This window comes from Cavia porcellus, unplaced genomic scaffold (assembly GCF_034190915.1).
Source record: "Cavia porcellus strain 051 isolate PalLab524CR breed Dunkin Hartley unplaced genomic scaffold, mCavPor4.1 scaffold_29, whole genome shotgun sequence".
Taxonomy (NCBI): Eukaryota; Metazoa; Chordata; class Mammalia; order Rodentia; family Caviidae; genus Cavia; species Cavia porcellus.
In genome coordinates this window covers 10,344,127-10,361,312 of record NW_026947512.1, presented here as the reverse complement: position 1 = coordinate 10,361,312, position 17,186 = coordinate 10,344,127, and the positions used below count along the sequence as shown (strand labels likewise).

Below are 17,186 nucleotides of genomic sequence, written 5' to 3'. Positions count from 1 at the left end.
TGCTCAGTTTTTAGCTCTAGAATAATTTGAATATTTGCTCCTTTCAGGTTACATGACTTCATTTGGCTGCTAGAAAGCTCCAAAATCCACAAAGAGCCAGTTTCCTACACCCAGAAAAAAAATCTTGTGGTGCATATTGTAAGACACTAATTCTTCCTGCCATATATTTTTATTCAACCCTTTTCTTTTTCTTCTGTAACTTTCCTCAAATATTACTTAAAGGGCAGAATAAAGAAATGCATAAATATGAAATAAATTATGGTGAAAATGATGTCCACTCGTTCTGAGGGGATAAGAAATAACCCAGAAATAGAAGTCAGTGTCAGTAAACGTGTATTTTTGTCTATTTTAGTGCAGGAGGTAACAAAAGTGATTTACCTGTGATCCACCAGCTATGTGCTGTGGACCTGGCGCTGAAGTATAAATCTTCTTGCTCCAGCTACAGGAACCTTTTTTCTACTCTTTCCTGCTTCCCATACATAAAGCATTGAGATAACTGGGCTCCTGCATTGGTGTTAGGTGTCAGGTTATCCAACCTAAGAAATCAATAAAATGAGTTTGCTTCAAGCCCAGTCACTTGGCTCTCAAGGGAAATAGGAAGGGGTCAGCATGAATGTGTAAAAACTTGAAAAGGTGGCCTGAGTCATTAACAAAGGATTTTTTTCCAGTTGGGAGGGGGCTGCTAATATCTCCTCCTTCTCATCAGTCACTGTAGCAATAATTAAATGGACACCAGCAGGGGCAAGGAGTGTTAGCCTTGCACAGAATACTAAAAATAAAGCCCAATGCATTCAGACTGAAGTCACAAGATCTGATGTGTGATTCTAATAGCTAAGCAATAGCCATTGTTCACTGCCCCATCTCAGGGTTTAACGCGGGGGTGCTGGCTTAGCAATCTGTGAGGATCACCCTGGGCTTCTGCAAGTTGTGAGTTACGGGGAGTCTTCTTGCCAATCCAGCACCTCTTCACCCCTTCTGGAGGTCTTGAAGGTGGGGAGACCTTCCTGGTTTCCAGTTGTTCCCTGAGTCCTGAGCTTTCATACTGAAGTCTATCCCTGCCCATGCGGCTGGGTGGCAAGCTCCCTTCAGGGCTCCCAGCTCCAGCAGCATGGTGGGGGTGGGGTGGGAGGGGTGTTCTCTTGTTTTCATTATTTTATTCCAAATGAATAGATTCAAAAGCTGTTAACCCTTGCTGTGCAGTTTCGGGAGAGGTGAACCCATGCTTGATGCATCAGACCCTAATCGACCTTGTCTTTCGTGAGGAAGAAGCCCGACCAGAGAGGGCTAAAGGTGGGGAGACAAGGACAGTGGCAACTGTTCTGCTTTGCCTTCTCCTAATAACCTCGCCAAGCAGCACCTAGAGGAAGAGACGGCCCGAGGTGGGCTCCCCCTCTAACCAGCTTCTTAATCCATCCCTTCAGCCCAGCCGAGATGGAAGGCTCCTCACAGGCCACCGTCCAGGGGTGGTCCTATGACCAGCTCCATTCAGCACTTCTTGACTCTCACAGTAACTCCCTCCTTTCCTAGCTATTGACCAGCCCTAAGAAGCAACAGTTACATTAAAGGTCTGGAAAGGCAGGAGGCTCCCAGGATCTCTGGGCTGGAGAAGTGAGTTTTGCTTCAAGCTTCCTTTTGTAGTTGAGAAGACTCAAGCTGGGGGAAGGTTGCCCAAGGTCATCGTGGTAAAGCTGGGCAGTAGTGAAGCAAAAACCACTTCCTAGCTGATGCTATCTGGCTGCCCAGAGAAGGAAAGGGAATTAGAGACAGACAGGCTGACTCCACTGTGCTCCAGTTTTTCCAGAACCTACATTCATGCCCTCCTCTCCCTTTGGTGAAACTCCATTTGTCCTTCCAGAACCAGGCTGCTTTGTGTATCATTGATGGATTAAATCTGTTACTGGTAGGGCTTTCAAAGGCAGCTCCTGCGCATCCCCTATTTACGGGCCATAGCCCCTAGGTCCCCGGCGCCCTCATTCTGTCACCTTTGCTGCAGCGACAAGCCAGGGATTCATGAGTGCCTGTGACCCGAAACATACCTACAACTTCCTGGGGGAGGAGTGGCCAGAGAAGCACAAAATGTGGCTTGTACCCCCAAGGAGTTGACATCCTAGAGGGGAGGAGAAAGCATACACAAATAGAACACCCTGGGAGAAGCATCTGACAGGGTATAATTAATGGATTGGGCTGCATTTCCTTTTCTTCTTTCTCCAGGGTCTCGAGGGAGGAAAGGTGGGCTAAGGGTGGGGTGACAAAATGGTAGGCAGCACAAGGAAAATGGGAATGTGTCTGCGCCTCGGGCAGCCAGACCTCCTAGCGTAAAGAATTATCTACAATTAAATAATCGATCCCATAAAATCCATAGACTTTGGAGTCAGATAGACCTTGGTGTAAATCCTGGTTCTTCATTTATTTACTGTCTGGCCTCAGGAAAGTTATTTGACCTTTCTAAATTTCAATTTTCTTATCCACAAAATGGCTATGATGTATCTATCTTATGTCGAGAGATTGTATGACTCAAGGAGGTCAAGTGTCTAGCACCGTGCCTGGGTCAATATTGGCACTTTAAAACTGCCAGTTCATTCATGCCTTCACCTCACCCTCAACAAGCATGTAACAAGCGTATACTACGTAGTGCACATTGTACTAGGCCTGGCGTACATCAAGCACAAATGAAAAAGACAGGGCCTTTATTCTCACGGACTTGGCATTGTAGCCAGGGAAGCAGATAAGCAAATTGACAATTACAATTCAGGCTGTTACAGTCAAGGATGAAGAAAGCACAGGCTGAACCATGAGGGATCAGAGGGGACCTCTGTTTCAGTCCTAAAATGTTGTTCGCTGTCCCCTTAGTCTCTTGCATTTTTTTTCTCCTTCCTTTCCTTTTAAGATTATGGGGCCAGTTGATTTCCTACCGCTTTGGCTGATAAATCTTTGCTGCTCTAAGGAATTGCTGGCCACCTCACCTGCAAAACCAGCAACAATGACAGCTTTCTCATCCTTCAGACTTCCTTTCTTCCCTGCCTGGGCATCCTTGCAATCTCTCCAGAGCAAGCTTAACCCTTGCCGACTCTTTGCTGTTTGACCTGATCATCTATCAGAGGAGTTAGCAGGAGAGATTTAGCATTGGGAAAGGCCAGGCAAAGCTCTAGATCAAAAAATCCTGCTGCCAAGAGAAGAAGCTGAGGCAAACTGTGTGCTCTTTGCTTTATCCACTCTTTCGTTCTTAAACAGACAATCATTTATTTGATGTGGGCTGAGATTTATTTCATGACTTACAGGACTGGAAATTTGGGGGCAATAAAAATTTGTCAGACTATTCAGACCTGTCATCTTCTGAGTGCCTTCTTCAGGCGCCAAGGTTTCCTTAACTGCCCAGATCAGTCTTCTGGATGACTACGGGCCCTCTGTCAAGGGAAGAAGCGTGTCTGTGGCTGCACGGGGCTTGGTGGGCTGGCTATACCTGCACAGAAGGATGCTGAACCTCCAAGAAGCCAGACTCAGGATAGAGAGTGATGTATGCAAAATGTAAGAAGGGCTGGGGATTTAGCTCAGTGATATTAGAGCTGCCTGGCAAGTGCAACATCATGGGTTCGATCCCAGTACCAAAAAAAAAAAAAAAAAAAAAAAGGTAACATAGGCTCTCCTGTGCTGAGCAGGGTCCTATGAGCCCTGAGAGCCACTGTTATCTCAGATATGAGGTGGTAAGAAGGAACTATATGAGGTCTTGACCTAAATTTAGAAGCTTGATACTCTGTGTCATGAATTAGTTTACATGACCTTAAAATAATTTTAGGTAATTAGGTAAATAATTAGGTAAATATTTTAACCTCTCTGTGCTTCTGCTTTCTCATCTGTGCAATGGGGAGGAGATGCCTCGGAGTAGCGCCAGCCCAGCAGGATTCCTGAGCTAGATGGTGATGTGGAGCAGATCCAGCCACTGCAGCTCTGCAGCTCCTCTTTCAAGACCCTGCCCTCCCCAGCCTGTGAACTCTGACTTCTCTGTGTCCTCTTCCCTTCTCTGTGTGACCTTCGCCGCCCTGTCTCCCTCTGGCCTAAGCCCATGATCATCCTGGCCTAAACCAAGGCCCTGAACTACTGTAACTAAGATGCTCTCTGACAGATTAGGCTGAGAGCAAGACTTTTTCTGGCATGTCACCCTTTGGCTTCTTTCCCATCTCTATTCTGTTTCTCCCTCCCTGATCAGATTCTCCTGAGCCACTTTGATCATTATCCTTTTTGGGGAGACACCTGGCCTCTGGAAAACCTTTCAAATAGGAAGTGGTAGTACAATTTGTTCTGGCACATATTCGCCCAGTCCTTTTCTTCCTGTGTTTTCCTTTCTGTATTTCCGCAATTGATGAGCTTCTGGCCTGTATGTTTCCTTAGCCATTGGTGGAGAGTTGGTGAGACTGAGTGGTCTTGAGATTACAGGGCAGATGCCAACTTGAAAGCAGGTCACATGTGAAAGATACCATGTGCCAGATGGAAGCTGTCTCCTTTAATTACTTGAAGTCCAAAAGTCTCTGGTGTCAATCTTACTAAGCATTTATGCAACCCTACAGTCAACATCAAACTTCTTGTGATTATAAACATGGAAGACTAATGAGATGGGTATCTCTGGGGAGGAGATAAAGACTGAAAACATTTTCCCCAATCCTGGGCAACTTCAGAACACTGTTATCCCCCCAATGGAGCTCTTCTTTCCTACAATATGTTGTACTTGTTTGTGATACATCTTATCATACAGCCAAGAGTAGATGCTCCTCAAAGATGGGCCCTCACCTGAAAAGTCATTTCTGTACCAAGTATGGTGTCTTGCAGTAGTCAGAATTCAGTAAATACTATGTCAGAAAGAATAAAATAATGTGAAGAGCATGTAATAGAGAGAAGGGTCATTGGTGATGGAGTTAAGCATGTGTAGACTCAAACCCAGCTCCGTGCCTTATCTGCTGGGCAGGCTGATTGATATGTTTATTTAATCTCTTTTCATCTCATCTCCCTTGTCTGTAAAACTGAGGTGCTACAAGCTTCTTCAGGAAGTTTTCCTACAGTTAATAAGGGAATATATTCCACGAAATCATGAAAGTTTTAATCACAGTGCAGCTGTTTAACTGATAAACGGATTGCTACTAAGCTTGGTCACTTTTATGACCAGAGAAAGGACAAAAGAGGCTCTTGTCCTGAAGCGACTATGCCTTACTATGAAGAACCAGAGAGCTTTGGTACCTGCACAAGTTTTTCCTACATTTCAGTCAACCCTGGGAATACTGGATTTCCCACATTTCAGCTCAACTTGGGTTTTAGAGGATTTATTATTCCAATTTTCAAGAAATCTTCTGAAGTTTATTACACTCTAACAAATAAGTGAATCTAATCAGTAAACTTTCTAGTAATGCACATTACTCTGGAAATTTAATATATGATAAAGGTGGCAGTTCAAATCCATGAGGGAAGGACAGATTGCTTAGAAGATGGTGTGGAGAAAACCAGCAGATTTCATATACTTATCTGGCTTCTACATTTGCTGAGGGCACCTTTCCGGATAAAACCATAACTACATTCCTTTAAAGGAACATTGCTGGCAAAGACAGGCTTATGTACAGATTAAAGAAGAAAGTGCAATGCTTGGTAGAAGATTATTAAAAGAAAATATAATAGAATAACTCTTTGCCATTGGCATAGGGAGGACTTTTTAAAACAGAAGTCAAAAGCATAAAGCATAAGGCAACAAGCCAAAATTTGATTAATTGAAAATTAAAGATTTATGGTCAGTGTGGATACCGACATTATATCTGGGGGAAAAACTAGTTACTGATAAGGTTATCATACATAGAATGTATAACACCTTGTAATTCTGCAAATAAGCAACAAAAAAGTTTCAAACTTTATAGAAAAAATAGGCAAAGTCTAAAAATAAGAAAGAAAGAGAAGTTTCAACCCCAAAGCTTTATAAGAACAGTTGTGTTGTTCAAACTATTTCAGTAACCAAAAATGTGCAAAATAAAGCAATAAGATATCAAAATTTTAACCTGTGTGTGTGGGCGGGGGCTGACAATTAGCAAACTGGATGAGGCCCTGAGGTGGCAGAGTTGTTGGCTGTGGGACCCTTCAGCCTTCACTGCAGGGGAGTGTAGTTGAGAGTAGCACTAAAGAGAAGAGTTCAGCTGTCCTCGGCCAACTTAGGTGGGCACAGCCTGGAAGGGGGCAGTGCTGCTCCTGGGCAGACAGCCCAGGAAACACTCTTACAGCTCTTACAAGGCACATGAGGGGCTGCTGTTTTCTGGGAAATGTGGTGTGGTTCTCTATGTCTGTCCTTTGGGAATGGACAAACTGTCCATGGCACACACAGCACTTTGCAGCAGGGAAAGGAATGTGCATATCATAACACGGATGGAGCTGCCAAATACGGGGCGAGGGAGCGAAAGGAGTAACTGGAACCCGTGACTTACATAAATATAAAACACAAATCAGTAGCATACTTTGTAAGAATGTGTACACACTTAAAGCACATTAGAATCCTTGCCAGGAGTGTAAGACAATGGGTGTGAGGACTGAGGATAAACAGCATGGACCAATAAAAAGAAGGAAAAAACAAATGTCAGGAGTGCGGTTTGTCTTCTTCTCATTTCCGGTGCCTGCTGAGGCCAAAATGATTTGGCGGTTACACATTCTTGACACATGTTTGTGGAAGAGACTTGAGGGTTTTGTAAAATGGCAGCTGGCTATAGTAATGGTTTCATTAATGGTACCATTTTCAGGGAGTGTGTTGCAGAAATCCCTGTCTTACTGGACTTGGCCTTTGCAGAGCTAGAGACAAGCTTCTGTCATTGGCCAAGTGACAGAGGCCCTGGAGACTGAGTTGGTTAACTGAGCTGTGTGTGAGACAGAGGTAGATGTCCAAATGACCAAACGACTAAGATGAAATAAGAACTGTTGTACTGCCAGCCCACAAAAAGCTTCCTGATTAGTGCATTCTCCCTGTACAGTCAAACTACATGGGAAACCAAGTCATAATCAGAAGGTTGCTTTGATAGGAACATAGATAAAGAAAAAGGAATTTAAATGATCTTATTAAAAAAAACCCACTCAGGGCTGGGGATTTAGCTTAGCGGCATAAGTGCCTGCCTTGCAAGCAGGCAGTCGTGAGTTTGATCCCTGGTACCAATAAAAAGGAAAATGACCCAAAAAAAAAAAAAAAAAACAAACAAAAACAAAAACACAAAACCCCACTCAACTGAGAGAGCTTGATGCATTGTTACACATGACAGAAAGTCTTGCTAATAGGAATGAATTACTAGTATTATATATCTGTTGAAATTTGGAAACATATATAACACCTGACTAAATACATCTGAAGAAAAAAGATAAAGCTGAAGTTAGAGACCCAAACAATTCCAAATATAAGGAGAAGCTTGATTCCAGACAAATAGTATAACCAACTATCTCATAAAAAACATATCTCAGAACAAACTTTTCCTGGTGTCTGGAGGCTGTCTGGAATAAATGGATAAATATAAGAAGAGCTTCTCACACACCTGGCAATGCTAAACATTACCTGAAGGCTGAGACTCTGGAAAGCAACTAGGTTAAGAAATACCCAACCATTTCTCTTCTGGGAAATGACTAACTGCACAGAGCGCTGTTCCTCATTGACCTTGATAGGACTCACAGATATTCCCCTTGTTTACCTGGGAAAAGTCAGGAAACCCCTCAAAATTCCCAGTCAAGGTCTCTTCAGGGACTGAAGAACTCCTCCTCATGAAGCCACTGGAGCAAAGTGCTTATGAACAAACTTGGGTCAACCATCTCTTCCACCAGGCACCTAAGCCTTGGTTCACCTAAACTTCCCTTTAACAGCTCCTCCTAAGAGTGATCTGGCCTCAGAGTCCACGTTCTGCCCTCCAGGGTCCCATCACATCACCGATGACTATCACCTCACCTCTCAGCACCAGTTCCATCTGGCCTCACTTCTCCCTCCCTATAAAGAAAATCCCTTTCTGTCTAACCTTGAGGTGCGCACGGATCTCACAGTGACCTCGCATTCTATTTATTGTAGTGGCCTCTTTCAATCCTTGCAATAACCCCTCCTAATGAAGTCTGGTCCTTACTCAGTCTGGTCTGTCCTTTTTATTTGACATACTTCAGAGATCACCCCTCCATCTTCTCTGAGACCACTGGAGGAGATGTTGCCCCTGCAACTTGTAAGTACTGCAGAACGAAAGAGGAGGGAGACAGGCAAGTTTTGGGAGCAACTCCCTGCCTGATGCCAGCCTCTGTGCTTGGGTTTCCATAGTCCCCTTTGTGTGGGAAATGATGCCTACCTTGATTACTCAGCCAGCTCGGTGCTCTCTGCTGGTCCAGAAACTGGCCTGTTGGATGCTCTTGTCCAACTCCGTTAATGGTCACCCCTGCATGTTACTGTGAAAACCCCTTCCTTCCCCTTTGCTTACTTCTTCACTGATAAGCCTTTGTTAAACTTAAAAAATTGCAGACTAGCTTGACCTTTTATTTTATTTGAGAAGAAAGCAGTCAAGCCTTTGATCCCCCAACCCCGTGGCTCTCTAGGATTGCTCCTCATTTTGTCATGTGAGTAAGGAATGCTGTCCACACAGCCATTTCTTACATGTATGAGAATCCACCCTGATCTCCATTTCCTTCATGCCTGCTCTTTTTTGATTCCTTCTCTTCCTTCCTCCTCATTCTGACCCATTAAGAAGTTAGTTGGTTGATTAACAAAACAGTGATGCACAGAACACTGTCTTGTGGTGTGGTTTATTCTGGACACAGGAAACCCACTGCATAGTCACTGAGCAGCTCCCAGAGTGCAGGAGAGACGGACATATAAAGTAACACAGTACAACGTGATTAATCCTGTAATCAAGCCATGAAGGAAAAATAAAGTGCTGTAGATTGAATTTAAATCCGTAGGGGAGGGGGGAACAAAGAACAGACAGGTAACGATTGAAAATGTGTCATGTTTTATATCAAACGCTCAACCTCCCTCAGGGCTCTTTAAGATGAGCTCTTCCTTAGAGGTCACAGATTGGATAATATGGATCTTAATCTTCTAGGCACTCACTTAGGAGTTTTCCTAGGAAGGTATTTGACAAACCCAATCTTGATTTTGGAGAAGCAGATCACAGGTGGGTTTTCTGGGGAGAGCACCAGCCTGGATTCCCTCACCATCCACCTTTCCCTTTCACCATCCCAGGGAACCTCTGGCTTTACAGGTGTCATGCAGAAGGCCCTGCCTTTGGGCCCCAGCCCACCCCTTGATGTTTTGTACACTGTCTTGGGCTAAAAGATATTCCTATAAAGATGGCTGTCAGCCTTTGAATGGCCTCTGTGGTTTTATAGAGATTTGACTCTTATTTTATAGTCCCCTGAATTGTATAGGAGCTTCTCTGAATTTCAGGGGACATTCAGGTTTCGGGCAATGGCCTTCTGTTTTGGAAATGTCCAGCAGAAACAGGCACCATCAATGGGTCAGTCTCCTGTTCTGTCATTCAGACTGTGCCCACAGGCAGTAAAGCACTGGGTTTCCATGCCCAGAACACCCGGAAAACTTCACAGCTGTGGCTAATAGATTTTTGTTTTCAATTAGAGAAGAAAAAAAAAACCCACATTTTTAAACATATAAAATAACAGCAGTTTTAAAAATGAAATAAAGACCTCCTAACCTTGATGAATGTACTCTTAGTCTTTCTGTGATGTCTTTAAGCTTCCAAACCACTTATGTGATGAGAAAAAGACTAGAGAATGAAGAATGGTACAGTGTGGAAATAAAAAACTCTCGTGAGTTCTCTAAAGATGTGTTTTAACTCCTTAAAATTTTGTTTCCATTAACAAGTTTGATTCCAGTCATTTTATCAACAACTGTACAATCATTACTGGCCTTGTGCGGTGGCAGCATTGTGGCAATGCCTTCTTTTAAGATTTACAGTCGAGAAAGGGGAGCCATGGTTCCAACACAGTCCCTGGAGCTTTGAAATTTTTAAAAGTACTTGGTGACTGGAAGGATTAATAAGTACTCTGCAAATAAATTTAGTACAGACACCCAGATTTGTATGCTGATGAAAGTTGAAAGCTAGTGAGTGGTGGCCAGGAGGGACTTTGCCGTGTCCCCTCTGGATATCATTTAAGCATGAGACAACTTTGTAGAACAGAGCTCCAGGGTGAGGCCACAGTCCACCTAACTTCTTGCATCCCCATCAGACCTGTGAGTCCCAGTAGCCAGGTGCTGTTTTGCTGGCCAGAGTTCCAGTCCTTGCCAGTACTTTCCTAATTCTACAAGTAAAAAGGGGATTGTCAAATTGGGGAGAATACTGTATTATAAGTGAGTTAACATCACCTTAGTAGCTTGAAATCGGCCATGGTGAGAGCATGTACACCAAAGATACTGGCAAATGCTACAAGTCAGTGTACATATTTCTCTGACACAACCTCACTGGAGTGCTTGTGTCCCAACCCTCTGAACCTGGCCCCTTCATGCTGTCATCATCCTATGCCACCATCAGATCCTGTCCTCTGTAGCTGACTGCTCCTCTGTGCTCTGGATCTATAGGTCCCTTGTGGCATTGTCACTGTGAGGGTTTAGATCAATCACCTCCTGATGAGATGGCCTTCCGCTGCCCTCTGGGACTTCAAGCCAGGCCAGTGTTCTCTTACCCTCTCACACTCCTGCCCTCCCTTCTTGGCAGGGCAGAGGAGTCTGGGTCACAATCAGTATATTCAGTGTATATCAAATCATGACTTACTACCTCCCGTAGAGATGGACGCGATGTTGTCTCTGCTCAAGGGCTGTCACAATTCAAATACCCATGACCTCCTCAGAGACATTTTGTAGCATTTTGCCAAGGCATATACTTTGGAGAACCTGTACCCAGTCAAGTCCTGGCCCTGCAATTTATTAGTTATGTGATCTCAGGCAACGTATCAAGCCTAAGTGCCATTACCTATAAACTGGAGCAAAAGTATTTACCTTGCACTACTGTTGTTATTGGGAATGATTCATGTAGCAGACCCTCAAAAGGCCTCAGGTATGACACTTTGCTTTTGTGTTCATTTTGTAATTTGTTTCATTAAAGAACTGAGTTTACTCATCAAAATCCTGGTGTTGAATCAGAATGTGGTAGGAAGAGAGCAATGTGGAGCAGAGAAAGGGATGCCCACATTTGGGAGGGAGAGGGGAGTTCAGGGAGGCACGAAGGTGAACTATTAATGTAGTAAGGACCATGGGCGAGCTCCGAACCACGGGTCAAGACACAGAGGTTTTCTCCCTTCTTTTCCTAGCAGGTCTTTTCAAAATCTTACCACCTCTCCTCTTAGATGGCAAGAAACACCTTCTTATGACTTTATTCCCTATGATACTTGGGAAGTTGGGGGGTCCAAGCCCTTCACTGAGGCTCCCAGTAAATTCCAAGGTCACACAGGCCTGGATCTTCTCATGGGAGAAACCTGTATGTGTGAACTCTGAGCACAGAACAGAGCTGGGGAAGAAGTTCCGTGACAGAGTGTGTGTTAGTGCATGCATGATTCTGGGTTTGCTCCCTGACAAAAGAAAAAAATACCAAAAATAAGCCCAGGACGGCCCAGTCACCAAGTCAGTGTGATCATCTCCTGAGCTCTCTGGACTTTAGGGACCTCTGGTATACACAGGAGCTAGTATATAGATAGAAGCATGCAGGTGGCATGGCCTCCCCAATAATGGCACATTTAGTTGTGCAAACTAGAGGAAAGAAACAGCCAGAGGCTTAAACACCTCTAGTTACTATCTATATCATGAACATAGCATGCACCCTTCAATTAGGCTTCTAAAATATTTCATGCTAGTGTATATTTAGATTTTACTCTATGTGGTGGTTGGAAATCACACTGAAGTCTATGCTAAAAGGATATTTAATGACATTCCTTTCTCAATGCTGGGAGTTGCAAAAGCAATACTGTACTATATTTAATTTGTTCACCTAAGATATGTATTATAGGTCTTGGATTAAGGTAATTTTAAAAAATGGCTTGAAGAATGGTAAGCGGATAGGATCTGCTCTTCCTTTATAGGACAAAGAGCCAGCCAGAGTTGTACCATGGGCTTCCAGGTCAATAACTTCTCCCCATGCCATCCTGAAAGGCATGTTAGGATTCCAAATGTTCTGTTCAATACTGTTCTCTTAGGGATGCAAACACATTAATGCAAAGGTTATTTTGTCCTTCACCCTGATCATACCCTGGTGGTTGCTAACAAAGGATGCCCTGTCCATGCCTGGCTCTGCCTGTGAGGTTCCCAGCTGCCTTGGCAAGTCTGGATTACCCAGGGTGCACTGTGCCTCTTAGGATATATCACATGCTACCTTGGCAAAGTGACACTATTCCTTGGCCTGTTCAGGCACCCACCCTACTTGGATCCTGGCAAGTAACGCCAGCTGTGCTGGGGCTTCCAGCATGTGAAAGAGGCTCCTCTCTGGATCAGAACTTTGAGGGCCTGGAGTTCTGGTGTAACTTTCTCTCTGTTGTCAGATGGAGAAAAAGAAACAAAAATTGCTTCTCTTGGAAATCAAAGAGAATGATTTCTCATTCTCTTTCATGATCTCGTGGAATTTAGAGCTGAAGGAATCAAGGAGAGGCGTACACACTGGTAGCCCCTGCTAGGTTCTAGCAGTGGCCCCTCATCTTGGGCGGGAGCTTGACCTTGAAGGATGCTGCAGGAGCAAGTTGCTTTTGTTGTCTGGTATGAGGAGCTCAGGCATGAAGGCAGGCTCGAGAAGTGGGGAAACTGGGACTAGTTTTCCCCTGCCTGTGTGACTGCAGGCTCCACTGAGGCTCCATGCTTTAGACTATGAAGTGAAAGTCTGAAAAAGCACAGTGAGGATGCTACCCGGCTTTACCCATCACGTCTATCATTCTGGAGTTTTTTCAGCGCCAGCCATTAACAAATGTGTGAAAGAAGCATTGCCTTCCAAAGCCAAACTCATCTCTTCTGTCTCCCCTCCTTTCCTTCCATCCATGCTTTTCTCTTTTCTTCTTCTGACAGACAGTAGCTGAGCCTCTCCTATGGTTCAGACATCCTGCAGATTGTGAAGGCACAGCCTGTCTGCAGCCCCTGCCCAAGACCACCATGCCATCGCATTCACCAGTTCTTGGATATGGGACATATTTAATGATCGCCTGAAAAAAACATCTTTTCCTCAGCATCATCCTATTCCCTTTTCCCATGGAGAGTTATCCTGTTAGTGTTGGGCCCTGAAGATTAGGACTTGACCTCAGCCACCTGGTGCTGGTCTTCCCAACTACACTTCCAAGTTAGTCGCTGCCATCTGCACAGGAGGAGAAAACAATAGAAACTAAAGAAGGATGTAGAGCACAATGATCACATGGTCACAAAATTGTCCTACCCACCTAGCCTCCTGTCCTGTTACGTTCTACAGCTGGCTTCTTAGGTGAAGATGACCTACAGCCTTCCACTCGTGCTGTGGTCTGTGGAACAGCAGCATCGACATGACCTAGGACATTGTTAGAAGTACAGAATCCAAGCCCCATCCCACATCTGCTGCCCACAACCTAAATTTCCATCTGTATGCATGCTGAGGTCTAAGAAGTACTAGCTTAAGGCATTCAGATAACTGTTTCACATTCTGTCACTATCAAAGGACATCCTTCACCCTGGGAATATTAGTGATAACTACGCAACATTCTCTTTCAATTGCACAGACCTTTTTCACAAAATGATCTTTTTAATGCATAGTTTTACAAAGTAGTTTTTATTATTGTTCCAATTTTAGATTAGGAAGCAGATACTCAGAAAGGTTTAGTGCTAAGATCACACAGCCAGTAAATAAAACAGGAGAATGTGAATTCAAGACTCCAGACTCCAAACACTGACATTCTGCATTATGCTTAAGTAGATGAATCTATATTTTCCCTAAAATAACTTTGGTTATTTAATCTGAAGAGACATTCAAACTTAACAAATGTTCTCAATAATAATTATTGGGGCAGACTCCCTGCAGTCTCCCAATTTGTATGTTTGCATTCCTTGACTTACGATGAATAAATGTTATGGAAATAGATCTCGGACCCTGGACCCTGTTTGCGAATGTTTATTGCCCGCTAATCAGAAGTGAGTTGCAATTAGACTAGAGTTAGGAAGTAATGGCATGGTAGTTACCATGTAATTAAGGAATAATGGCATGTGATTATATCTCTGGCCTCGAGATTTAAACTGATATCATTAGAGCGCACCTCCTCTTCAGAGAATCCACAAATATAAATGCCGTATCAATGCTGACACTACAAATCAGCCAGGCTGGTCTTGCCACTTTCCTCCTCCCTCTCTTGTTTTTATCACAATTCTGGCCTCCACTGGATGCATATTGGCAGCTGCTTAGCTGCTTTTGTTCCATGTCATTAAACCACAGCTCTGTTTCACATGGGAGGTTCTATCCCAAATGACTAAGCAGCAACTATTTGTTCTCTTCTGTTCACCCCGCTGGTCAACACCTTCCCAGCCCCAGGAGTGTGTTTGTGGGGTGTATGCCCTGTTCAGGGTAACTACAAACCCAGAGAGCCATCACTGAGCACAGAAAGTGGAGCTTCAGCTTGATTGATCAGACTACACCAGCTTCATACTCCGTGAAGCAACTTAAACGTTGCTCGTCCCCTTTTGCAACACAGTCATGGAGGAGGGGTGGCCTAGGTGCAAGGACTACGTGAAGCTGTCCTTTGGACAATGCCATTGATCAAATCCTGCCTTTGGCGTCTGCTCCAGAGTGTCTGACACACAGGTTATGATTCATGTCAGATAGCTGAAGACTCGGTTTGTCACTAACCCAACCTGCCTATTTGATTCCATCTGGCTGTTCATTAGAGCACAGCTGGGCTTCCCTGGCCACATTGTCCAGCTGGGTTATGGACTGGCAGGGCAACTGCTGCAACTAGAGAGCAAGTGGCCACCGTGGGAAGAGATTTTGCTGCCCAGGGTATTGAGAGGTCTCTATTAGTGACTGAGGTCCCTTCTTCTTTTCCCTCTTTATTCCCCTGCTTCCCTCATTGGTCATCTCCTAATGGAAGACAGACACAGCCAGGAGCCTGAGAGCATCACCTGTTGTTATCCCGAGGATCAAAGGGAGCATCTAGTATTTATAAGAGCCTTTTACCAGCTTGCAACACACACACACACACAAAAACATCATGTAGGATCCTAACCTTGGAATGGCTGCCCAGGACTTTGGCTTGAGGAACAGGTACAGTGTGGAGTCATTTCACTGCAGGACCATTTCTGTTTAAGAAAACTAGAAAAGTCACCTGATGTACTGGGTAGAACAAAAATAACTGATTCATCAGTCTCTCACACACTGGTCTGATGGGGAGAAAAAGCAAGTATTCCCTACAGCTAGCTTTGGGCCAGAAAAGAGAAAAGAAACAATGGTAGCTGTACAAGCATGGAATTTAGAACCTGAGTCTTGGAAAGTTATTCAATCCAAATTCACCATGTTATACAGGAGGACATAGAGCCCCAGAGATGTTATGATGTTTATGTCTCAAAACCAACAAGTCAGAATTGAGTTGGGAGGAGTATTCAGATCATTATTCTCAGGGAATTGGGAATAATCAAACACATTTCTCTGTCATTTCTCTGGAGAAAACCCATGGTAAATAAAGCAAATCACCAATAAAACAGTGCAAACAGAGAAGTGTCATGGAATGGGAACAACAATGGTTTCAGAATAAGAAATATTCACTCGAACTCATTTTTATCCTAAGAAGCTCAGATCTTGTGTAGATCACCCTACTGAAACTTACCCATCTGTGAAATGGGAATAATAAAACTCACCTCATCAATCAAGTGGAAAGAGAGAATTAAATTCAAGGTAAAGTGATATGTAATTGTTGCAATAATGGGTCATTTCACATACGCAGAATCATCCATGCTAATAACTCTGCATTTGGCTGTGGGGACAGGAAAATCCAAGAAATGACTTCAGGGGTTAAGAGGGGAATTCTAGCATGGATCTTTTCTGCCCTGGTTTGTATAAGAGGGAGAAGTAATATAGACAAAGAGCAAGAGCTTAGGGAGCTCAGAGCAATGAGTGTGTACTTCCAGGCAGGACGATTGCTCTCGGCTTTATCACCAGACCCACAGTTACAGAGCCTCTCTTGGGTATACACTGGGCCTTGAAGCACAAAAGCCAGGTGAAGTGCATGGAAAATACATAATACCCAGGCTGGTAAAATACCCAATTTCCATAATCTCAACCCTTCCCCCTAGCTGCCTTTCATCAGAGTAACCAAAGATGAGCCAAAGACACTAGTCTGAGTTCCTGAGCCTTTCTTCCCTCCTCCCCACAGCCAGGCTTCCAGCCAAACTCCTAAGAGGAAGACACAGCACAAAGGCTGGAGAGGGTGGGGGGGGGGGGAGAGGCAGACAGGTAGTGGAAGGAGCTAGCTCTGTAGGACCAGGGAGACCAGGGCTGAGGACCAGAGGCAATCTCCTGAGGCTCAGTCTCCCTGTCACTGTGCACAAGACTTTCCCCTGGTATTCAGGGCTGCTGAAATCACAGCAAAGGCACCCCTCCTCTGGCTTGTAGAGGGAGAGAGAAAAAAGGAAAGAACAAAGGAAGAAATGGAGGGAGGGAGGGAAAAGGGAGAAAAAAAGACTTCTAAGCTCTAACTTGATTTAAACATTAAGTTGGTATTTTTACCCTTATACAGTGCTTGCCTCCCATGTGGGCTGGCCCTTAATCCACAGGCAACTTGTATTTCCTAACTGTTCAGAGCAGTGTGAACAACTCAATTGTTTTTGTTTGTTTATTTTTGTTTGTTTTGGTGGAGATCGAACTCATGACCTCGCACTTGCTAGGCAGGCACAAATGGCTGCTAAGCTAAATCTCCAGCTCAGAAAATCTCAACTGTTAGGTCTAGTCAGTCCTAGGCGTGAAATATTACCATGCCTGCCCTCTCCCCTTGCCTTTGCTCTTGCCTTGGTTCATGTTTCATTGCCATTGTCCTTGACTGTCAAACGCAGGAGTGCTGAGGCTTCTTAACAGCTTATCCCTCTACCGTGACACATGGTGGGGACCGCCGGGGACTGCTGAGCTACTGATGACAATAGTGTGTGGTACCAGGCCCCTCTTTCCTTTCCTTACATCTGTTCTTATTCTGACCTGAGTCCTGTTGCATGATCCATCTTTCTG

The 17,186-nt window shown here is 44.3% G+C and overlaps 1 protein-coding gene across 2 annotated transcripts in view; it reads right to left on the bottom strand.

The window, feature by feature from the left end:
* Tnr (tenascin R) overlaps window positions 1-17,186 on the bottom strand; it is a 427,384-nt gene that overhangs the window by 290,441 nt on the left and 119,757 nt on the right. The window contains exon 1 of one of the 2 annotated variants that reach the window (XM_063240217.1): window positions 379-399. The exons of the other annotated variant lie outside the window; for it this stretch is intronic. The gene's annotated coding sequence lies outside the window, so the exon portion shown is untranslated. Of the gene's footprint in view, window positions 1-378; window positions 400-17,186 lie in introns of those variants that run through there. 2 annotated transcript variants of the gene reach the window in all.